At 37.3% G+C, this 25,210-nt stretch overlaps 1 protein-coding gene and 1 long non-coding RNA gene across 12 annotated transcripts in view; one reads left to right on the top strand and one right to left on the bottom strand.

Annotated features, from left to right (window-relative positions):
• Positions 1 to 25,210, bottom strand: part of LOC126872833 (zwei Ig domain protein zig-8-like) — a 444,324-nt gene that overhangs the window by 72,169 nt on the left and 346,945 nt on the right. The gene's annotated exons all lie outside the window — the stretch shown is intronic.
• Positions 4,755 to 9,524, top strand: LOC126872847 (uncharacterized). Its single transcript, XR_007692223.1, has 3 exons — positions 4,755 to 7,915; positions 8,278 to 8,480; positions 9,328 to 9,524. It is a non-coding gene; the product is annotated as an uncharacterized LOC126872847 (long non-coding RNA).

Below are 25,210 nucleotides of genomic sequence, written 5' to 3'. Positions count from 1 at the left end.
ACAATATGTGTGGGAATCTTTCCGAAGCATCGTACGTGTCGGCCAACTTCTCCGCAGAATTTGCAAACGATGGAAGAGCAAGCCAGCGAAAAATCGAGCAGCGTAAAGTTCGCAAAGTGAATTTTTATTGACTGGATCGAAAGGAGGCAAGTTCGTGTTTTGGCTGTGTTCAAGGGGGAAACTGTCGCGGAGGGAAGTTTGCCTCGTGCGCGGTGCAGAGGTCTGAAATCGACATTCGATGCCGGAGAATCGTGGAATCGTGACGCCGAAGAATTAACGAGCCACTTGGAACGAGCCACGAATTATTTGTCCGTCCGCTAGCATGAGAATCGTCGAGTACTACGGCTGAACAAAAACCAAGAGATGAAAAAGGAAAGAGAGTGGAGAGTATCGACTATCGATGACGTTTTAGAAACCTTGCCGGTATTAATTAGAGGATGCTCGAATTATTACTTGGAGCTAATTTTTGTTCGCAGCGAGCATGCTTTTAATGCTTGTAGATATCGGACGAGATATTCTGGATCGATTATTGGCGTTTCCCTGACACCATTATAGAAATTAGACGTCTGTTTGAAACTATGTGTTATTAAATAGTTTAAAGCAAGAAAATGTGTGGAAGATGGATTGAAAACATAGCGTAACACGTGCCTATGTAAGATATTTTTTCAATAAATCGTCATCGAAAAATTTATTCCATTTGTTTAAATATTTAAAAGAATGGGATCGAAAACAGTAGTTTTTAAACTGTGTTAAACTTCTGTATTAAAAAAATAATTAATGCAGATGATTAAGTAATAAATAAATGCAAACAATGATAAGAACATGTTAGATTCATATTAAAAGTCTAGGATTAATGTGCAAAAATATTGTAATTCAATTATTGCTTTTAATCAGAGTTTGGAGCTTTCGTTAAACAATAATTCTCCATTTCGTTCTAAACGATGTCATTTGATCAACTGCGACTGCGAGATTTTTGTGGTTAGTGTATCAACAGTGGCGCCAGATACAAACTGGGCAGCCAGATCTCTTTACGCAATTACGTTTCGAGCAGGAAGCGAAAAAAGAGTAAAAGGAGGAAAGGAGAAGGGAAAGCTAAAATCCAACAGATCTCTGCATATCGAAATTCTTTTTCTCTTTTGTAGAAATACCGAACGCGGCGCATGTGGCTGAGACTTGTAGGCATTGAAACTTGTTGACATTTGATGTTCTTAACATTTATAAATAGACCGCGGTATATTTATGCAAATTCACATTTTCGAGTGAATAATTGAAATAGTAGAACCACGCTAAAAATTGTTTTACTCAACGAGCATCATATGAAGCACTACGTTTAAGATATTTTGCATATTTTTTCATATTACGTGCATTCCGCGCAATCTTACGCTTTCCAAATTTTCATAAATGCGCAAAAATCCGTACGCTGCCGATGATAAATGTCAACTATCCAAAGAAGCTAATATTCTATATGAATAAAAATGACTCGCTTATCCATAAAATACTGGAGAAACGTAAGAAAAGCCGGAAACGAGAGAATTCTGCGAATTTGATGAGGAATGGCCCGGAAAATCCGTGGGTGTTTTAATCACGCGCGCGGCGTAACAAGGCAAAGACGGGATGCTCGAGTTTCAAGCGGATCCGTTTGCATCGTCAAAATAAAACAATCATTCGCCAAATGCTTTTTTACACTATAGAATAACGGCGGAACAAGGCGGAAAACGAGGCCAGGAACAGCCAACGACAGCTTTTATTATTCGCCAGCTGTAGTCGCTCAAGTTGCGCCCCCAAACCATCGGTGACTTTCATGACTGCATTATGCTGCGATACAATATGTGCATCGAGAGTATGAGAACATCATAACGGCGGCGTATCTTAATACGCGTTATAAAATGAACTTTCAAACACGATTTCCGTTGTCCTGGTGTTTTTTATCTAATCCAAATTCAAGATAGAGCGCTGTCACGCTATATCTGCTAACGCTGCAAAAAGCAACGCTCAGCGAAACGATAGAACTAGTTGAGACGACGATTAAACGTTACGAGGTCAATAGTAATTTTGTTTCTATTTTTGACAGTTTCCTGTAACGACCAGTCAATTTTTCGTTAGCGTTTTTCAAGCGTGGTTTTAAATTTATTTTTTTGTTTTCTCAATTTCTTATGATATTTCTTTCTTTCTGTCTTCATCCTCTATCGCTCAGAAGTATTTTATTTTGATGACAAAGTTTGATCAACTTGGTTTCCTTGTTCTTATGATTCATGAGAAATCGCTATTAATAAATATATTTTTCACGGTATCGTTCGCAATAGTTTCATGATAAATTGAAATGGAATGCAAACAATAAGAAGCAAACAGTTTTAAACACATCTGACTTTCTATATTTTATTTAGATCGATCGCTTTCCCGCAACTGCATTCGATCTGGTTACAGTCGATGGCGATTTCGTTATCTTCAAATAGCAATTTCTTTGTAAATTTAGGGAAACGGATTAATAGCTGACGTTCGGCGATCCGAAACTCACGTTGATGTTTCTTTTATTGTAGCAATCGCAGGCCTTCATTTTGCATTTCATTTTTACACCCGTCTCCTTTTTTGCTATTCTTTTTACAGTATAATTGTTTGTAACACGCAGTTATTATATCGAGAATTTGATATTTCGTTGAAATTGGATCTAGAACTGCCAAAGAAACATAAAGAATAAAATTCATTATATCGAAAGATATCAAAGACTGCCCCTGCCAATTTTTTATTTCTTCTCGGCAAAGAAAAAAATAGTCTAGTGTTTTTCATTTCTATTCGATAGATATTTGTTATTTTTTCTTCTAACAATATAGCTGAGGAACAAATAATTGTTGTTTCGATATCTTCAATTAAATATTATATCTGTTACAAGAGATATTTTTGAAAAGCTATAAAATGAAAAATATTCATTGTATAACGAGTAATGAGTAACACGTATCGTTTCCTGTGAGATTTCCCTGTTAGAATTGTCGAGACACAATACAATTGGAGCTAAATACCTGATTGCAACTTGGCAAAGTTGTCTGACGAGATATGTACTTATCTACTTGTGTCTGAATATTCAAGTTAACACGAACTCTCCACAGTCATTACACATTTTCCCTCTTCCACCTGAATACAAACCTTCGCCCATTTCCAGATTGTCTTCCCCTGATAAATTTTGGCACGGATACATAGCAGTGCAAGTCTAATTTTTTCAGCAAGAAGGTTATTCTACGATTTCACTGTTCCTTCGTTATGAATGTTCAAAGAAAAATTAAATGTTTCTAAAGCGACCATAATTTTGTACAATTTCTTTTAAAATTAACACTCTATACCTACCTTATTTTTGTCGTACATTTTAATTGTAATTCGCTGTACATAATATGTATATATCGGAGATGAAAGGACACCGAAGCCTTCCCTTTAAAATTTTGGGAAAACCCCTTAACACTTTAACCTAGATTCTACCATAGCCGTAATTAAGCAATTTTTGTCATTCAATCCGATTGTATTTGTTCGAGATTTGTGATAATGAGCTTGAGCTCGAGGCGACAACTAGTCGCCGAACGTAGCCGCAGTCACGGAATGAACGTTTTTATCTAATAGAGGTATAGAGTAGTTGTATAGCTCTCCTTAAAAAAAAAATAGTTGTAGCGGCACTCGACAGTAAACATCCAACGGTTTCTGTCCCATGGTTCGCCACACGCAGATCCTATTCTTCGGGTAAGATGATTACCAGATGTCGACGCATCTCTGCAGTACATGTTCAGCTAGCCTGAGGACACGTTACAAATCTTAAGATTTAGTTAACTAAAGTCCTTCAAACAGACAAACAGTCTTTGTCCCAACTACGGGAAGATAGGGGAAATCTATTTTTCTCACGAACAACGCTTCCCGCTAGCAACTTTCCCTCAAGGGCGGCTAGCATCCTTCTCTAACCACCAACATGGAAATTGACCAATTAACAGCAACGTCAATTTCCCTCACTTTCCGAACGAAGACTTTTCTCGGCGAATCTGATAATCTCGTGTCTTTAGATATACCCCATCACAGTCTTCCTCTGCAGCATCATCGTGACGGAAGGTCATTCTCTCATTATGAGATCTCATTAACGAGTTACATAGCGTCTTTACGCTCGGTGAATATTTTACGTTTTAACAAAGAGCTAGTTTAGTAATACTTGTATCGTAGACAAGTAAATCGAGTCCAACTTAGACTTTGGAAGAAAGTACATTTGTTATCCCGCTGACCGCGGATTCGTTATCGAATTATTATATATCGTCATTACTGTCTAATCACCACGGTTATTTGTCAATTCCGTAATATCCACACTTGTACTAATAATCATATTTGTACTAGTAAATATCTTCTCTATTGCCTAACAACAATGTCTAATCCAAATAAAGTTACGCGCCCCTAACCCTAATCATAATGCGAACCCGACATATATATATATATATATACATACATATATATATATATATATATATATACATATATATACATATATACATATATATATATACATATATACATATGATATATATACATATATATATATGATATATATATACATATATATATAGCATATATATATATATATAGCATATATATATATATATATATATATATATATATATATATATATATATATATATATATATATATATATATATATATATATATATATATATATGATATATGCTATATATATATATATATATATATATATATATATATATGATATATGCTATATATATATATATATATATGCTAAGAGTTTTAGCGGTAAATCAGTTAGCAAGGAAAAGTAGAATTCTCAAGTAGTCGAGGAAATGGTTACAAGTTTTGGGAAATTTCTAACCTAGATAAAACAAAGTTCTTGCGGACCCTTCTCGTGTGTAAACATATTATACAAGTAGAGTAACCATTATTTAAATTGTTTCAAGAATACTTGCAGTGGCGTAAAGGAAGATCTTCTAAAAATATGTTGTTCCATAATTCACGGGCAGAGAATGTTTACGTATTTTTCAAGTCGTTAGTATCGATCGCCGTACTTCAAAGCTGACCCCAGTCAAGCTCCCAATACATCTTCCTTAAAATATATTATCTCACTGACGAATAAATTTTTGAAACCTGACTTGGCCGATTTATTCGATATTTATCGATTTGATTATGTCATCGAATATTAATTGACTCGAACGAGAAAAGAAGAAATTTACACAAACGATTATTTACAAGCAAAGTTTCCCAAAAGTTAAATTAGTTTTGGAAAAACAACTGTCGCAAGTTACCTATATCATTCTATTTTTTAATAGCTGAAATGATCGTCATTCGGACGGAAATTTTGACGCGGAATAGAAAAAAAACAAGCGTTTTAATATCGATGAGGAAGGAGATTTAAAAGTGTTTAGTTATATTTAAATAATTTCATACTTCCAATACTCTAATAATATAATATCTGGCTAACTTGCTGCATTATTCTGTTTAAAGAGGGAGAGACAGAGATAGGGGAAGGGAGATACCCACTATTTCCAAGGAACGTAGTTTGAGCGGAAACGGAAGCTCTAAAATACAGATGTAGAATTATGGAAACCGATAGGATATCCATAAAATATCATTAACCAGCACGGTTATTGGAAGCGTGAACACAACAGTAATTATAACCAGGAATCACGAGAATGTAATGGGAACAGACAATAACCGCGAGAGATTATTAATGCATTCTATTATACTTAACAAAGTCTGAATTGGGTTCCACTGAACGCATCTTGTCACAAACTTAAGTTCGATTGCGAATTCGTGCCGTTGAAATCAAATTTTAACACGTTGATTGCTATGTTTGCATAAAACCACCAAAAAGTCAGGTAATTTAACTAGTATCTAGTACCTATTCTATTTTACAGATCTTAAAATAGATATTCTTATTACCATTAAATGAAATTGAGAGAAGTGTGTGTTTTTTGATATATTCACTTCGATATCGTTCGATAAACGTATCGACGTCATTTTTTCCACCATACTTTTCAATAATCTAACGTGTGTTAAATATTGTATAGTTAAGTATATCATACTTAATCATTGAAGAATACATTAAGTAGTCCCTTCTCACGAAATTAGAATATATATAGTTTGTCTGATTAATTAGTCCATACGAAACATTGCGCGTGGCCATTTAAACTCGTTCCACAAACAAGCAATCGTTCAAACAAGAATTCCTTTAATCAAGGAAAACTAGCGCAGTCCCTGAAGTAAAACTTTCACGCGCGGTACGTTTAATTCTGCATCTTTTCATTTCAACTGTCCTTCCGACCAAGTAATCTTCGCCAAGTAATTCCGATGAAACGTTAACACGCGGCTCTTCAAGCTATCTTGTCATATCATGTCTCGCGAGTGCTACTCTGTAGTTTCTAGCTGGATGGATCGTGTATACGATTCGAAGTCGCGGATAAAAGACGAATCGAGCTAGTAGAGGGTTAAAGAAAGCGAAAAGGGAAAGATAAGGCGAACAGATTGTCTGACGAAACGAGGAGAAAAAGGCAAGGTACGTCTCTCGATTATGCATGCTTTCCTGACGCAAGAACTGGGCTAATGGTTAGTATTCTAGAGAATTATCGTTGCAGACTAATTGCGCCCATGCTGGCTGTTGCCCAACTGCTCTCGCTGCGGAATGTTTCTATTCAGTGTCTCTTTGTGTGTCAATGAGGAAACACTTATATCAAGAAGTGTGATGTACACTGGATGTTAAAAGCAAGCATATGTTTGAGAGTTTAACGTTCTGTCAACTGTATGTAACTTTCCTAAGTATCGAACAAGCTTGAGCAAATTGAATTTGAAATAAAAATAAGGAAGATAATTTCAAATAATGAATCATCTCAAATAGGTACCTTGTTATTTTCATTTTAAAGATAACACGGGCAAAGTAATTTTATTTCTATTAAGAACGAACAAGACATCCTGTACGTTCTTTATTAGACTACTCTGTAATTTGAAATCATACGAATAAAATAGAACATCGCTAAACGTCCGCCGTACCATTCGATAGCTTGACAAAGCTCGGTCATTCAATCACACGAATCACCGTAATTCATCGCAATCTAGAAATCTACTCAAGGACGGTTCATCAAAGGTTTCGAGTCGCTTCAAACGAAGCCGGAAGAGAGGATGACAAAAAGAATGAGCGAAACAAGCAGTCGTGTCGTGGACGAGCTCGCGAGCGTGTGTCAGTAGAAATCCGTGTATCCGATACCTTTTTAATTAATTTCATATTCTCTCGTCTCTCTGTCATATATTCCATGGGCAAGAGAAAGAAGCACAGCCAGTGAAAGAGGGACAGCCATCCAAAGAGGCTTCGCCAATTCAGCTGGATGAGCAACGAGCTTAAAAGCTGACTCAGTCGTCCAACCAAGCAGACAGACGTGCGTGTACATGTATATACAGATACACGGAAAGAGACACAGATATACTGTACGAATACAAAGGAAATTCGTATACAGGTGTGAACCACAGGAACACACAGAGTCAAGCAGGACACGTTTGCACGAGCGATTGTGAATTTCCACGAGACGGTTTGTCCTTTGAGCCTTGCTGCGTTGGCCGGCAAAGGGAAGATGAAGGAGCTCGTAATTTTCCGAGCTCCGCGTTTCAGCTCGCGCGGCTATTTTCTGCGGTTCACGCGTATTATGCAACCGACCCGACTTGAACTGGCACGAGCTTACACGCCTGGCGTGCTTCCACTGTATTCTCTGTTTCGATTCTGTGTGTGAGTTCGCGCGGGTATGCGTGAGAGAGAGAGAGAGAGAGAGGGAGAGATCGCGCATTCAGGAACCACTGATGAACGCGTGCATATTCAACGCGCGACTCAAAGGGTGCTTTTGCATTCCGTTACATGTGCCCGGGATGTATCAAGAATTTGGTGGTAAGATGATTTGTTGAACCTAGTTTTTACGTGACAAGGATGAGTTGTTTATCGTAGACAGTTTTTATCTGTATATTGCATGTGTTGTATGAAACGGATTCAAATTTTCTTCATTAAAAGGAAGTTTATTCGTCATTCGCCAAAAAATCTCAAATTGTTCTATACAACATACATATGTTACATTCATAAGAGATATCTACAAGTGTTGGAATACTTTTGCGAGTCACCGTGTGTAATCGTTAAATTATCTGGTTCTCGGACCGTCGTAGCGAAAGCTCAAACTAGCTTTTTGATTCTTGCTATGATATAGAATAGAGGAGTGGAGAACAGTTCAATTTGAAATGTGACAGGCTATGTTACAGGAACTGAAACACCGAGGAACGGAGCAATGGAGAACTATACGCGGAAATTGCTGCGGGCACGTAACAAAATTTGTCAGGAGATGAGATTTTCAGCGAAGGCAGTTATGTACGCCGTAAGAATGAATGGCCGACCGGTGGAAAACGAGTTCTCGCAGTGCTAACAATAAGAGCCCGTCCGTTTTCCTGATGAAAGGGATTTCCAAGTAAGTTCTTAAATTTCCGCCCTGCGATCTGGTTCGCGCGGAAGGACGAACGGATCTGGCCGCGAACAGATCTTGTCCTTCGAAATCCAGTTGATAATTATTCAGTGTAAAAGCTTCGGGACCTTCTGGCGAAAACAGTCGATTGGAATCGGTTCGAGAAGAAATTCCTTTTCCGACCGTGTCGGAATAAATCGTCGACCAGAAGTTAGATCTTCGTGGCGTGTTTTAATAGGTTCGAGTGGCAACTGTTTAAAGTTGAAGAATATTGGATGTTCATTTAGAGAATGTAAAGCTAGCTTGATTACTTTATGAAACAAGTATCAATTAACTCATTGTTGTCTGTTTATGAGGAAATAATTAATTAAACTGGAACTAGGCTACCTGGCAAATGGAAATCTTTCGTGTTTATTAATTAGAATATATATTCTTACTGATATACCGAATTCTCAATAATTGCTAATTCTAAATTAATCGATTAATATAATATTCAATACCTCAAAAGCATCGAATAACTCCTTCACCTACAATTACGGGCATAGCTGGTAGTACGATGATCGAGCCAAACGTAAATATTACGGGCATAGCTCGTACTAGATAATCGGACTAAATGTAAATATTACGGGCATAGCCCGTAGTACGATGATCGAACGTAAATCGTAGGTTAAGGCGTTAATTTCAAGTAATTGTTATTTCGTGTGGACCTCTGCACTTCCTCATTACTTTTATTTGTATTATGTGTTTTGATTTACGTCTTTGATTTCGTATTTCCTCATAGTTCATTGCAAATATTTCATATACATACGTTGTGCCTCCTACAATATTTAATTTAAGACTCTATCTGTTTCAGCATTTCATATAGACGGATCCTCATAAACGGAATGCTATTACGGAGCAATAATCGAATACGTTGTCGATAAAGCAGAAAGAACTACTTGGCCAATAGATATATTCAAAATTGTTGAGGTTGAGGCTGACTGATTGAAGAACGAGTGGATGAATTTGTAATAGAAAAATATATTGAAATAATTAAAGGTATAAGTATAATGTGTAAGTTTATGCTGATTTAGATCCTTACTCTCTTAATGTTACAATACAATGGAATCGATAGGAAGCACGTTCATGTATTTATAGCAAAAGGATATTACCAAAAATGTTAACCTTATAGCTTTAGCTAGAGGCTATAAGGAACATAAATAGAAATCTGTTTATTAGTTCCTTTGTTCCTAGACCTTGCAACCCAAAACATAATGTGTATTCAAGGGTACAATAATATGTACCTCTCCTTATTTAGAATATTTCTGCATAATAGCGGTCTCCAGGTCACGGATGTGCATAAATAAAGATTTTTTTTTTTTTTATTTGGAAGTAGTTTACAACCAATTCTCATTGAGAATTATAAGTAAATTACACTGGCGTGGTGCTATAATGTGAATAAGTGATTATCGTATGTTTGATTCTAGCTGAATCTCATGTTTAAATCTAGAGGGTAATGTCTTTTTAGCCTGCGGATCTGATTTGTCGTGTCAAGTAATTGAGTAACTAGTGGCTTTTGGTGGTTGTTAATTCTTATGTTATATCTATCACTGAATTCGTTGAAGAATTTCTATGTTGGAATTACATAAATAAAGATGTAGAGTTTTTCTTGAAGTAGTTACTTCAACAAAAATGTTTGTGATAAATGAGCCGACCTATAAAAAACGGTACTATCAGTCAAGACTAGAATCCATGATAACATTGTTGCAATTTTTATGCTGATCTGGGACGGATCGACTTTCGGCTGCTTTGCATATTACGCGAAATCTTTCTTCGCCGATAAAGCTGCCGAACCAAGGCTTACCCGAGATTGACTTTACATCGGTATTATAAGAGCAACTTTGGGAGCGTGATTGGCCTGCCTGAGGAAGGACGGAACCTTCATTGGTCCGAAGGAACACGTTATTTCCATTTTATTTTTAAGGAAGAACGTCTTTGGAACATTTGATTGTAATACTGTGACCGTAGAGCATTGAAAGTTTATAAAAGTATTATAATTCACGAAGTAATAACATTGCGCGTGCGTATAATGTACATATTTACGTAATAATCACATTCTAAGAGTGTGCGTAAAGTGCATTTAATTTTACCTTATAAACTGAAACTTTCAGAGACATTTTTGTTACCGGTTCGTAACAACTGCAGTGAGAAGGAATTTTATGCAGAAAAGTTGCGAAATACAAAACTATTTACGATAAAGCTGAGAACATCAAAGGGATGATTGTAATAAATCTGAAAAGAAGAAGCAGATATGAAGTGGTACATTCAGTGAACATTCCTTAATTTTTTCCATGCGATAGAAAATAAAAAATATGGCAATAAAATTCAAAATTAAATTCTACTTCCAATTTCCTGATATTACAGCTTGCATTCCAATAAACTCAAAGGAAAATGGAGAATATCCAGAACCTGACGCGACGAACTTCAACATGAGAATTATTAACTTACAGCCTACGCATCCTTTTCAAACAAGTTCAAATAAAGCTATTACGTTTTATTACTAACAGTTTGATACAACTAGATTGTATTTATGGAAAATCTTCATGCGTAAAAATCCACAGAATGTATATAATATACAGGAGCATACGAAATATTGAAAGCGAAGTCATTTCCAAAAAAAAAAAACAATCGTTCAAAAGCATAAAATTTATATAATCGATTCGTATAATCCCACTATTTTTAGCATTGCTTCTAGCGGTGTAAGGAAGAAAATATTTCAGAAACATACTTTCAATCTTCGTCTTTGAGAGTTATTTTCTTAAATAAGGACAATTATTAATGTAGCATAACATAGGCACGACTAACTACTAAAAAAAATTTATATATAAAACTAAAAATAATAAAAAATATATAATCAGGTTTACGTCAGGAAACGTCGTTTCTCCTGTCACTTCAATTTCTCCTGAAATTTCAGAAATTGTAGCAAAACTATCGATGCAAAGACAACCAACCATTTCCAGAGGGACGAAAGCTTTTATTACACCTCGATGTGAGTCCCGAACGATATCCTTCATGCAAATAAACCGTGTGATTACACGTTACGACGTAAGTGGGAAACGGAAGGCTGGCTCTGGAATGGCCTCCATACTCGTGCTACTCTTTAATCCTTGGTCTATACATTAATCAACTCTGCGAGCAGAACGCGCTAGCTGACATTTGCTAATTAAATTTCAGATACTCCGAGCTGGCATAGAAAGAGACGTGTATTTATGCTTTTCGAGAAACAACTTTGAGCCACGAACGTGTCGCACAAAAACGCTTCCAGGATGTGATCGAATTTTCCTACTGTGCCTCTGTCCGTCATACCATACGACGCGCATCGCGCGTATCCGGTTGTGCAACGATCTATTTTCTTTTCTTTCTCTCTTTTCTTTTTTTACGAAAATTAAAGTTACTTCGGTAAATCGCGAAGCAATCGTTCGCGTGTTACGGTAAACAACGGCAAATTGAATTTTGTAGAAAACGTCGATATCAATATGGGATTTTCACGCTGGAACGAACGAAAATCAGAGATTTAATCTGCGAATGGACGATTGAACTTTATTTTCGAGAACGCTCTCATTTCGCCGATCGAGGAAAAGGGAGATAAATTTACGACACCAATGTACACTGTTGCTCGCAAGTGTGCAGAGTACGTACACAGAGTAATGCAAGTATGTAATTACTTACATTTGGTCAAAGTGTACAAATTAATAACGAAGTGGCAATTAAAGGTAACGTACAGTACACCTTTTTACGGAGTCAGTTTTGCGATTTGCTTAACTGAAGGAAGCCTGCGGATGAAAAGGCTTCATCGAACACGACGTGACTACGTTTATGGCTGTTTTATGGTGTAAAGATGCATTTAGGAATGTGACTGGATTTTATGATGACGCTGAACGTGCATCAGCTCTACGAATAAATTTAACACGACAACATGGTCCCGCGGGATTCAGTTCAAGTTGTGAACTATGATGCTCTACTTTTATCCATTCGCTCAATAAACTTCGTGTTATCAATACAAATCTACTAATTAACACATTTCTCACGATTTGTAAAAATTGCTTTTAATTATTTGCAAAAATTCTTGTATCTCGATCGTATCGTCAAGTACGCGTAGAGACTGACCAAAGTATTCGAACCACAGCAAGTTTTTATAAAAAATGTGTTATGTGCGTTAAACGAGATTGTTTAAGACGTGACTATCGAGATTATATTTCTGTTCCGATGCTTGGAACCAAAGTTCTCTCGACAATTTTTAAAACGCTTCTCACAATTTGTCACGTTTCCTTATTTTCAACAGCAAAAAAAAAATAATTTAGAAACAATTCAGTTAAATTTAACTGTGACATCTTGCATAAGACAGAGGGAACGTAGGAATCGCAAGGAAGGACCAACGAGATTCTAATCAACGATCAGACATTTGAAATGCTTTCGAAAAGTTTCCAGTTGATCCAGTCATTGCTAAGATCAAGTAGTTGCAAGTGGAGTGCGCGATGAATTTAAGCACGGTGGCAGCTTGTTCGGATGTGAAAGTAAACGTAATTTGTCGACTCGATGTCCTCTCGAGAGGGCTGCATATACATGTGCCGCGATCGAACGCAATTGCGACTCACAGCTGCACCAGGCAGCTACGAAACCAATTACAGAACTGTGTTAATCTCTCCGATGTTTCGAGTAGTCCGTGTCAAACTTCTGACTTTAACTAATTCTCGACACTCTATTTAGGCTTTCCTATATTTAATGGTATATTAATATACAATACCTAATAATAGTAATATTATCTTTGATATTGGAATAAAATCGTTGATGTTATAAATTGATTTTAATATTATGACAATTACGGACAGGGTGGATATAGGTACATTCCGAGGCCCAAGAATCGAATGAAAATCTAAGTTAAAGTAGCTTACTCTACTTACGAGAAACAGCTTATTCGCTTCATCAACTTGATATCAATTTTCTCGTAAAAGAATTTTATATTTGTTCCGTATGTGGCGGCACTCGACAACAAATACCGCCACTCGACACTAACTACCACCGGACGACGGTAGTGCTAACCACTGTGATAGTTCGGGACCCGTGTTGGAATCCCGGCTCTCGTGTCCGATTTTTCTTCCACGCATCTAAATTAGAAGAAAAATAGCAGCATCCCAGCAGCGACATCTACAGCCAGCAGCTACAAGTATCACGGACGACACATACACCTCACGTATTTTTAAATTTACAACTTTTCCTCGCAGACTTTATTGACATATCAGCGAACATCTTTTATCATGTTGTTAATACGATGAAAATCGTCAATGATCCCTAAAAAACCGTCGGTTTTCAAACGATCAGACTTGCGTTTTCGTTTAGCATTACAACCTCAAAGCCGAGGAAAACGGGGAGAGTAGAGAAATTGCAAGATATTTATTTCGTTACGCACAAATCCGTCGGTTAATCGAAACGCAGGATTCTTTTAATAATTGTAGTTCCTCAGTGATACGAGAGATGAAAGAAAGATAATTATAAAGGCTACCGACAGGTAATTCGATCATACTCCTTTTTCTGACAGGGGAAAGCAAATTAAAAACGTGAAATAAAATTCTCTTAATCTTCCCCTCCTTTTAATAGGAAATTCGTACTTTGTGCAGCTTTATCCAATAACGTAGAAATCTATTTATTGTCGGAATAAATATTTTCCGATCAAATGGAAGTTTTAATTATTCATGAAGAAATAACACAAAGAAGAAAGTTCATTAGTAATGAATAAATAATCAAAGTTCTAGAAGCGTAGCTTGTTTACTGCTTCTTTAATGTTTGTTGGTTTAAGGAAGGAAATGTTGCAGATTTATTTTGTAACGTTATATTAACGCAACGAAAGATACGAACGCTTTTCACATGATATGAATTTCATTCATTTGGTTTTCATTTCATATGTGCGGCTCTTTCTTTCGCTTAACCATAAATTACACAACGTTAATTTCCCACGTTGGTATGGCATGTGCTAAGGAATATACAATTCCACTTCGAATATGCATATACCTCCTTCGAAACTATTTGGAAGACCACGAAAACGCGAAACTGCAACTCTAGAAAAGCGACGTATCAGAGCACGGACAGCAAAAAGCACACAACCAGTCAATTAGAATAGCTGGTATCGCGACGTTACGTTATCTCCTTGGCGAGCTTTGAATACAAATCATTCCGTGGATTACACGATATGCAATGCACGCGTGTATGTGTACACGAGTGTGCGCGTGTGTGTGGGTTAGAAATACAGGGCACACAATTAGATCCTGCGGTGGCTGGTGCCAGTCGGTCACGAAACTGCCACGAGAACCTGTGCTAATCCCTCCACGTTGCGCTACCATGTCACTTGCCTCGATGTCGCGCCGCTTTGACGACTGCCAAGCGAGTTTCAACAACTTAGTTTTGCCTCCACGAATCTTCGGATGTGTCGTACCGGCAAATGGCGCCCGGCCACATTGCCGGAATTCAGGCAGTTTGGTTTTGCCTTTCCTTCGTCCTTTTCGATTTTCCAACGTTCCTTATGTCCCTCGACGCGGTCCCCTTTGACGCGTGGCTTGTGGCAGAATCAATGTATTCGGCGACTATTCATTGAACACCAGTTCAGTTTGTTCGAAGAGATTTGTAGCAACTTGAAGATGGTCTTAATTATCTTTAAAGGTATCCTTTAGTTAGGTATACTTTAATTTCCAGCAGAATAAATTTCTTACTTCAAATCATTGACATTCATGAATTTTCGAGAGATACGATGTTTGTAATAATATTTTTGGAAATCATCGTTGTTTTGCATTCTTCACACATTTTAATAGTTTTGGTTCCTAGTTAGCGAAGAATGAATTCTTTTGAAAGACTGGTGGAATTTATTTATTGATAAAATTATTTGTATGATACAATTAAATTCATTGACATCAATTAAAAGCTGGTTCTTCAGTTTGTAATACAGCCCAGTTAAAATTGTCTTTCTATTTGGTTTTCTTTGGTTTTTATTGGTTTTTTTTAGTATTCAAATTTTTCAACTGTTAACGTAAACACTCACGAATAGAGCTAGGATGTATTTGTCGAATAATGTTCATTTTATGGTATAAAAATGCATTTTAGACGACAGATGACAGGCGAAAGAAATTTCGACGTAAATTCAGCTACGGATGGAAATTAAATTTTCACAATTTCATTATTGTATGCACACAGAGGCACGACACTTTTTTTTAGTGGGAACCTATGAAATAGGAACACAGGGAAAAAGAAGAGGTTGTAACGAAATAAATTTCGAAAATCTAATTTGTTCATACTCCCCAGCCAGTACCAAGTGCACATGAAATGGTCGGAAACAAAATTTTCTGTCATCAAACTAACTTGTATTATTAATCTATATAACGATTTCCTACGAATTTTAACTATTATTATATTTAAGTAATATTACAACATATAATGTAAATATGTATACGAAGAAACAGTAAGTCACGATAAAATGTATAATGTAATTTGAAATACGAAGGATTAACATTAGGATTATTTACATGTAATATATACTTATACTTAAGCTATATAGATGTAACAGCATTAGTGTTAAAGACAAAGAATATTCGAACGTGTGTTTCGTTTGCACAGTAGTCAAACGAACTATAAAGACGAAAAATGAAATACTGATTGCTCCTTTTCTCCCATTCACTGTTTTTGATCCTTCCACTTAATAATAGCGTTCCAATTTAACCAAATCTCAGACAATAAAGTTGACTATCGAAACGAATATTGACTACTAATTTAACACTACAGAGGAACGGCAGGCTTTGCCGCAGTATGTAAATGCTATAATAAATACAATGATACGCAAGTATTTTTTGCAGTCACTTTACATTGAAACGATTCGTGTTTCCGATACTTTGAAGAAAAGCTTAACGAATTTAGGAAACGACTAGAGAAGCGATCGTTTGTGAAAAATCGATCGATATTCGAAAATCGCATTTAATGGAATCTCACACGTTCTATAGACGAAGAGCAATGCATGTGGAACAATCGTCGGAGTATTTAGCATCGAATAACCGGACGACGGAATCGGATTTATTCGTATTCGACGGGGATCGATCGGTCGGATGCTTGGGCAACGTCGGGAAACGGGTAAACGGCGCGAACAAAGCCGGCCAAACAAAATGACGCCATTCTTCAGGGCGAGTCGTTCCAATTTCTACACTTCGCTGCAAATATTGCCGCGTGCCGGTGTTTTTGCCGCCGACTACGCCTCCTTTCGCGCCGTTTCAATTAAAACAGCCAACCCAGCCAAAGAATGCGTGTATTCCGCGCGCACCACGTACTTTTTCCATCACCCTACCCTCTAACGACAATTGCGATTCGAGCAAATATTTAGACCGCATTGCACGCTTTTTCCACCGGAATCCTGGGCGAATTTTTTGTTGCCAACACTTGCCGTTTCTTCGACATTCACAGCATCCTTACAATATTCTCGCCGTTGTGAGTACGCGCCAGGAATTTCGTGCGCGACTTTCGAGATTTGAGAAAACGAAACGAGTTCCCGATAGCGATACGCTTTCTTTTCAGAGAACTTACGAGCTTATTGTCTCCCGCAATATCGAGCTTCGTAATGAAAATTTATATAACTTCATACATGAAAATAATAATTCCCAGTATATAATTATAATTTATTATACTTCTCGCAACTAGTAGCGAGAAACGTTTCTCTCTTGTTACATGTTGAAATTCTTCTTTGTGTTCACAATTTGCGTGCGACTGCCTCTTGTGGTCACTGTTACTTCGATTTTATCGAAGCCGAAGGAGAATCCTAGATTTGTTTTCGTGAAACGATCATAGCTTTCTATGGGTAGAAATATGAAAGAATGTCATGTATGTAGCATAGATAGATTCGCGAATGCTTTTTTGGGAAGTTGTAATAAAAATATAAAAATCCACACGCCTGAGTGAAATGCGGCATGCTTAGTGTATTGTTATCGAAAGGCGCTCGACAACCATATCTCTCGACAGCTAGTGGTATTACTCGTCACACTTGTTTACAACTGCCAACGACTGAACACAAGTGTCGTCGTTATACTTTTCGTATTTCTATATATTTGCACAGTACCTTGTTGTTTTTAGCAGCGTCCCAGCATTCATTCAATTCATTTCAATCTCAGCGGCTATGTGCTAGAGCGCAAATATTGAAGCTGGCGCGATGACACGTGCCGTTTGTTAGGTTTCGTGTGCACCATGTATCCTTTCAATTAAAATGAACGCATGTTGAACAATGGTCGTGCTGAGGAGTGTTCTCACTCTACCTCCCTTTCCCATACTTGTTTCTACCTCCTCTCTTTTCTAAATGGAATCATCCTATTTGTTTTCGACATTTATCCAATCACACATCTCTGAGCTACCCCCTTTCCGTTCCGAGCGTTCACACTGTTCAATTGTCCCAAATTAGAGATCCAGAGAAATAAATAACTACAGAGATGTAATCGACAAAATGTAGCCTTAATTGGTTTAAAAATTTGGAAAAACTTTGAAACGATCGGAAATTTGTCAGAAGATGTATCCTATATTCGTATATGATTACGAATTGATTTTACAATTAAATTGATAATACATTAAATAATTAGCAATGAGAAAAAATTTAATATTCTGTTATGATGTATTAAAAAAATTCATCAGTTTCTGATTTACGGGTCAAATTTCTGTAAATATATTACAAATGAAGGAAAAAAGGTACAAAATAAATAAGCATGCTAATTAAACGAATAAAACATAAGAATTTAAGTGAGTAAGTAGAGCAGGATGACATATGGTATCGTTTATACGACGCGAACACTGTTAAAATTTTGTATGTGTAATTTATATAGAAAATTATTATATAATCATTTCTAATACGATTTTGACTTCTACTAAAAAAAATAAAACGATCAGAGTTCAGATTCTTGTTTATGAAATAATTCAGCAAATACGCTACCATTCTCAAAGATGGACTACATTCGGCTATCGAGTCAATTCGCAAATTTCGGCTATCAAATCACACACATTCTTGCTCCCGCATATGCATGAAAACGTAGCGAAACGATTTCTCTATCAACAACTTCCGGTGGGCTTAACTTGGAGCAAACAAAATTACGGTACTGAAAACGCAGCGTTCCTCCCGGGATGATTTCTCACAGCGAAGCAAAAAAACGTGGAAACGCAGACAGAAACGATGGGCCAAAAAGCGGTAGCAATTCAAACAAAAGGAAAACAAGCACGCGGCTGGATTTCGCAAATGTCTCGGCGATCGGTACAATATGACTTTCCGATCTCCGGCCGACTTATATCGCGGCTACCGGAGGAAATAAGTAGTTCCAGACTTCTTCCGTCGTTCTGGGAGAAGCATTAACGATCGCTAAAACCGATAAGAAGACTTCTTCGTTCATGGAAGGAGAGGAAAGAAAATTTCTAGCGGTTCCATCGATCGTCTTATTTTCGCCGACCTATAATGCTTTCTATATATCGTTTACCTCTCAAAGACGTAGCAAATGCATACGGTTTAGAGGAAGCAGAGCCATTATAACAAAGGCTGTGTACCTTGTTTGCGGTATTCCCCCATGACTGGTTTAACTCTCGGTTGCAGGACGAAACGCGACGATGCAGCCCGATGCTTGCTCTTTGGATTAATTGGATAAGAAACAGGTCGACGGATTGACAACAAAAAACGCGATCGGCGGAAAACGCTCGTTTAACATCGATTTCGATATCCGAATAGTTGACGCCACTTCGCAATTTATTTCATACTGTTTCTATTCCTAAGTTCTGTTGCATATATAGTGACTCATGCAATCACGTTTGAACATTTATTATAGAAAACTTTTATGTATACAGGGTGGTTGGTAACTGGTGGTACAAGTGGAAAGGGGGTGATTCTACGCGAAAAAAGAAGTCGAAAATATAGAATAAAAAAATTTTTTTTTTAATTTTTCCATCGAGACAACGATCTACAGTGAGATCCGTTATAACGAGACGTGATAAAGTGCACGCGTACGGAGCGAAAATTCAAAGTCGATTTTCTCGAAAACAAAGCCTCAAACGAAAAATTTTTATTCTATATTTTCGACTTCCTTTTTCGCGTAGAATCACCCCCTTTCCGCTTGTATCGCCAGTTACCAACCACCCTGTATATAATATCGTATGCGTCATATAAAGCTGTTGAGGTCATCTAATAGAGGAAGGATGAATTTGTAATAGAAATATATATTGAAGTAAGTATAAGTATAGTGCATGCTGGTCCAGATCCTCAATCTAGCAGTGTTACAATTAAAGCAGTAGTACAATTGAAGGTGATAGGGAGCACGTTGACACATTTACAGCAAAGGACATTGCCAAAAAAATTAACCTTGGTGTGTAACTGTAGCTGAAAGTTACAAGAGACAGAAATAAAAATCTACTTATAGCTCTTTGTTTCTAGACCTTGTAACACAAAACAACATTGATATTCAAGGACACAATAATATAGACCTCTCCTTTTATAATTTTTATTTACTTCACTAAATTCTATTTTCTTCGTAGCGGGTCCAGGTAACGGGTAAACAAATGAAATGATGTAGAGTTTTCCTAGAAGTAATTACTTCAACAAAAGCATTCAGAAATTTCATTAGTACTATAACGAGACACAAATATGAGCCATGATTATATTAAGACAATTTAAAACGCAGCTGGAAATAAAGTTACAAGTATTGAAGTTACTAGACGAAAGAACAATAGCAATTACGTCATCTTTGTTATTGAATGAAAAAGTCTAAAATGATGCGTGTTTAATTTTTGTTGAACCAATAATTATCTAACGCGAGTATGCTATGTACCAGTCGCCGAATTATTTCATTTTCCACTAATGGCATATTTTACAGCGAGGTGCTAGAAACGTACGTACGTATATACATATGTATGTCTTCGCATAATTTATATGCGCTATAGGTAGAGTATCTAGCAATGTATTTATCACGTGTGATGGAGTTGCGATACAGTGTGGCAAGACACGTATTCATACGACATAACAACAGTAAGCGTCCAATTTGTCGCTTGACAGAATAACTTTTAATAGCGAATACGAGAATATTATGTTGGAAAATTCATTACCAGCGTACAATTGTGACATCTTAAAAACTAAATTCCAGGATTGATTTGTATAGAGTACATTGGAATTAGAATCTTCCAACCGGTTTCAAATAGGTCATACCGTTAAAAATCTGTTTTTTTTTATTCTTCTGTGATTTTTTATTTAAATACGAACGAAATCATTCGTCTGAATCAACATTTATGAATCAAATAATATAAATTATCTTTAATTAAATTTCAACATTTTATTGTACATTATTAAAAAAGCTTGAAGTCGAACATGATGCCAGATTATTCTTTCTTTCAGAGAAAGTCAAACATGGACACGGGTAGTTCTTATTACAATTTCTTCAATTTTCCCAACCTGATGCTTTAGCATGGGGAGCTTCTTATAAAACTGCAAAACACATCATGGTATCAGCAACGATAATAGAACGGAACTTCCAAATTCCTATTCTCTCTTCTATTTTCGTCCAGGATCGTCGCAACACAGAGTTGTTCGTAAACCCGATTTCTTTGCAGCGTGCATCCAACCAAAGAGCCGATTCAACAGTTTGACAATGCCTGGTCATTTTCAGGCGTAGCTGCGAAGGATTCAGCGTGGATTAATCAAAGAATCCAAGTTGGACGCGAGGTCTGTATCTTTTACAATTCGATTCGTAATCAACGGAGGGCCAATGAAATTCCTTTCAGAGCTCCTTTGTTCCGCGAAACAATGACAATGTTCGAGTGCCGCCTGACCCAAGCGAAAGAAGTCAGAAGAGAGAAGACAGAGAAACGAAAACGAAGTAAGAAGAAGCAAGAAAAAGAACGAAAGACAAGGAGAGAGAGAGAGAGAGAGAGAGAGAAAGAAGGGCGAAGAGGTTGGAACTCTTTACAGTGACTCGGAGCGTTTGCACCGATCAGCAGAATTCTTCGTCGAATTAGTCCAAGTTCTTGGCTTCGCGTCGAATTCGATGATGCCGAGGAATGTCGTCTACGGCTCGTCGCATAATGCCTGGAATGTTCTAGCTGATGGTTGCACAGAGGAAGCATGCTTAATGATTTTACACCGTTACAGCGACTGATAAGATCCTTGTGATCCGTAGGGATGCTTTGTGCGGCCGGATGTCGCGTGTTCGAATCCCTTTTAACGGATCGTTCAAGGGTACAGAGATTTTGAGGAATTGCGCACACGGGATGTGGATATTACGGATTCTGAAGTGTCCTCGAGGGTTGTTTCTGCATTCGCAGGGTCTATAGTAAATAATATTATCAGATAGATGAGGTTTGATGGTTGCAAGATGGGCCGTTAGTGAAGAAGTCGGGCGGTATGGAAGAAAAGATGGAAAGAATTATGGTTATTAGGTTTTAATCAGTTCAATTATTCGTACTCATCATATAGTTTCAGACAGAGTCACGAAAGTTTACAGTCTACATGTACTTGAATGTTGATGAATGAACTATATGTATTGAATAGGCGGATCACAAGAAGAAAAATATGACAAATCCTCTTTGGTCAATGTTCTGATTTAATATGACACCATTGGAAATGAAAGCTTGTTAAATCTATGTAGTGTCGGGGAAAAGGGCCTAAGAAACATCGAGTTAATCATGAACAATGTCGCGAGAGTCGAGGTGCCGTCGGGTCTATCAATGTGTCTTCGTCTTTTCAAGTGCATAGTTTCGTAGAAAGGGCCTACTTGACCCTGGCCACGAGCGTCTGCAGAACACGTGTGTGGTGGGCCTAGCAAAAGACAAAAGAGATGCTACAACGGCCAGAATGTTAGTTGAGAAGCGCAGTGTGAGTTGAGAGGTCACGGAGTGTGAATCGAGAAGTCAGAGAGTGCGAGTGGAGGAGCGGGATAGTATGATAATAAGATGTACAACGATATTGTAATCGGTCCTTTTGTTATTGGGTATCGCTTATTAAACTACACTAAACTCTAAATAAAACATCATTACTGTCCTTACTCTAAGATCAATAAGTTACTACATCTATTGTAGTAATTTCATGTCAAATTTTTTATAGAAAGCTAACGAAGTATGTGAAATATCTGATATTATATATCGCAATATATGAAAAATTTTGTAAAAATCATAGCATACTAAGCTCTAATCTCGCTACATTAGAGATAACGTGATGTATTAGTCAACAGTTCCGTCGGTGCTTTCACTAAACAATTTCTCCGACCTATCAAGCCAGACCACGATCGATTTCACCCTTCCAATCGCAACAAGGTAATGGAAACAATTTTGAGACCGTGTGTCTAACCGAATTCTATGAAGAGGACACAAAATAAGAAGGGATTTCGAGCATCTCGCCGTTTCTTCCGAGGTTTGGTCGTCGCATTGTCCAAGCGGAACGATTGGCCTTCGATTTGCCGGTTGCTCGTCATTTTACGTCCCTTTTCACTTAGCTGTAGCTCCCCACGAGACTAGATTTTTCTCGCTTTGGGACAAATCACCGCTCGCACCGGCAGAATAGCCGATTCCAGTGAATAAACTGACCAATCAGGGCTAATGGAACAGACCAAGTTCTTTGGTCGTTACGAATCTGTGGATGGCCGTTAGTTTTTCTTTCGACCGGTTAAGGATCGTTCTAGTCGATAAGACATTAGAAACCCTGGTGTTTCCTTTCACCGCAGTTCCTTTCGGTCGCCCAAAATTCAAACGTCAGAGAAGTTTAAGTTGTTCGATTTTGTTTCTTATTTACGTTTTGTATCGATCTATTTCGATTTATGGAGAAATTTATCGATTTTAGAATTTCTAGAAATACGATTGTTTCAAATTTGTAACACTTTTATAAATGGAGCACAGTGGCAAATAAAGACAAATTACATAAATCACATAGAGATCGAAAATGAAGCAGCTCCTAATCTTATTTGTAGAGTTTCCTAATTATACTCTTAATTACATTCAAATCTATTTTCCAATTAATAAGTAACATACCTGATAAGGAATAAACAGAATTGTTAAAATTGACCGATCACAATTTTCATTCGATACAACTAAAGATTCACTTTGCGAATAATCGCGAAATCAAAAATTCCTCGTTTTCAAATGAATCCGACCCGTTGGCAAAAAATCAGAAATAATCTGGGTGAGAGGAAGGCGAAAGGAACAGGGAGAGAAAGCGAAGAGGATAAAAATAACGAGAGAAAAAGAGAGACGACGAGTTAAAACAGTCGTTGACCTTAATTACACAGCAATCAAAGTTCCGCCTACAAAGCCGAAGCGTCGTGGCACGGAGTGCCCCGTGCGCATCGAAAGGAAAGGATTTTTCGTGGGATTTTGATTTCCTCTCGTACGATCTGGGTCAATCGAGCGCTTTGACCAATCTTGCAGAGCGGAACCGCGTTCGTCGACGAGGAAAAACGATGTAGCCAAACGGACGAGAAAGGGAACGGAGCCTAAATTAATAGGTGTTCGACGGAGAGGCTGACTTCGCTTTGCTGTCGCGAACGAAACAGTTCGAAAGTTGGTTGGAAAAGTTGTTTTGATCGAGATATTATCGTAGACGATCGACGAAGCTCTGTTTAGAGAAGCAGATATCTCTCCCGAAGGAGCTTGCAATTGTCGAATCAAGGAAAATCCGTTTCTTTTCTTTCACATAAAGACTCGTGGGAGAATCGTGAAAACATATAAGCAGCATCGATTTTTCAGATTCTTCTTTGTTTCGTTATTTGGCATCATGCGTTCAAATTCGATCTTTCCACAGATTTTGGTATTTTTATTACAACGTATCGTCCTGCTGCTCAATTATTAGTTTATTTGTCATAGTGTATAATTGTTTGCATTGAATTTTGAAAAATATTTAAGGAAATTCAATTTGCGAATTCATATACACAGATACGTATTTAACGATTTCACACTTTTGGAACTGAGAAATGAGAACGCTGATTAATCTGTTATTTGCTAAAAGGTACAAGTTAAATGAGTAATTGAGTAAACGAAGGAATGTTAAATTATCTTCTGCCCATGACCTTTCTCTGTTTGTTGAGCATTCCGCTTTGACGAGGTAGTTTCTTGCAAACATATTTACAGCTTTTGCACCGATTGCTGTTTACTATTATATTTGTGCTTTAGAGTAAATTTTTGTTTTCTGCCAGATCATGAAGGATGTGGAATTTACGCTAGTAGTAGAGTTCGAAATAAAATACAGGAAACTATTGCTCGATATTTATTACTTGTTTATCGCTTTATTTATTGCTCGATATTTATGCCAACGAAATAACGCGAGGATTCTTTTTATACGAAAGTGTGGCCGCAATTCACCACAGAACGTCACAGCTATTTTAACCCAAAGACCGCGTGAAAAATACTTAGCCACAAAATTCTCTCTTTATGTACCGTCTCCGGGTTAAGATCCTATAATTTACCACCGCTAGCAGCGTTGGCATTCCGAGACATTAAACGTAAAAAATACAACGCTCGAACTGTGGTACGCGTGCACTCGGCTAAAGATAAAAATGAATTCTCAAGACAACGCAACTTAACGGAGTGGACAGGGGTTTCGAGGGTTGGTAATAATTTCTTCCCGCGCGTTTTCACATAAATGTCAAAGAATCGTATAAATCGCTACCATATCCCTGTGAAGGAGACCAGTAGTTACTTTTCCTGCAGATTCCGTGCAACTTCAGTTATTGTAA

This window comes from Bombus huntii, chromosome 14 (assembly GCF_024542735.1).
Source record: "Bombus huntii isolate Logan2020A chromosome 14, iyBomHunt1.1, whole genome shotgun sequence".
In the NCBI taxonomy this organism is placed as follows: domain Eukaryota; kingdom Metazoa; phylum Arthropoda; class Insecta; order Hymenoptera; family Apidae; genus Bombus; species Bombus huntii.
This window is presented reverse-complemented; position numbering and strand designations above follow the sequence as displayed.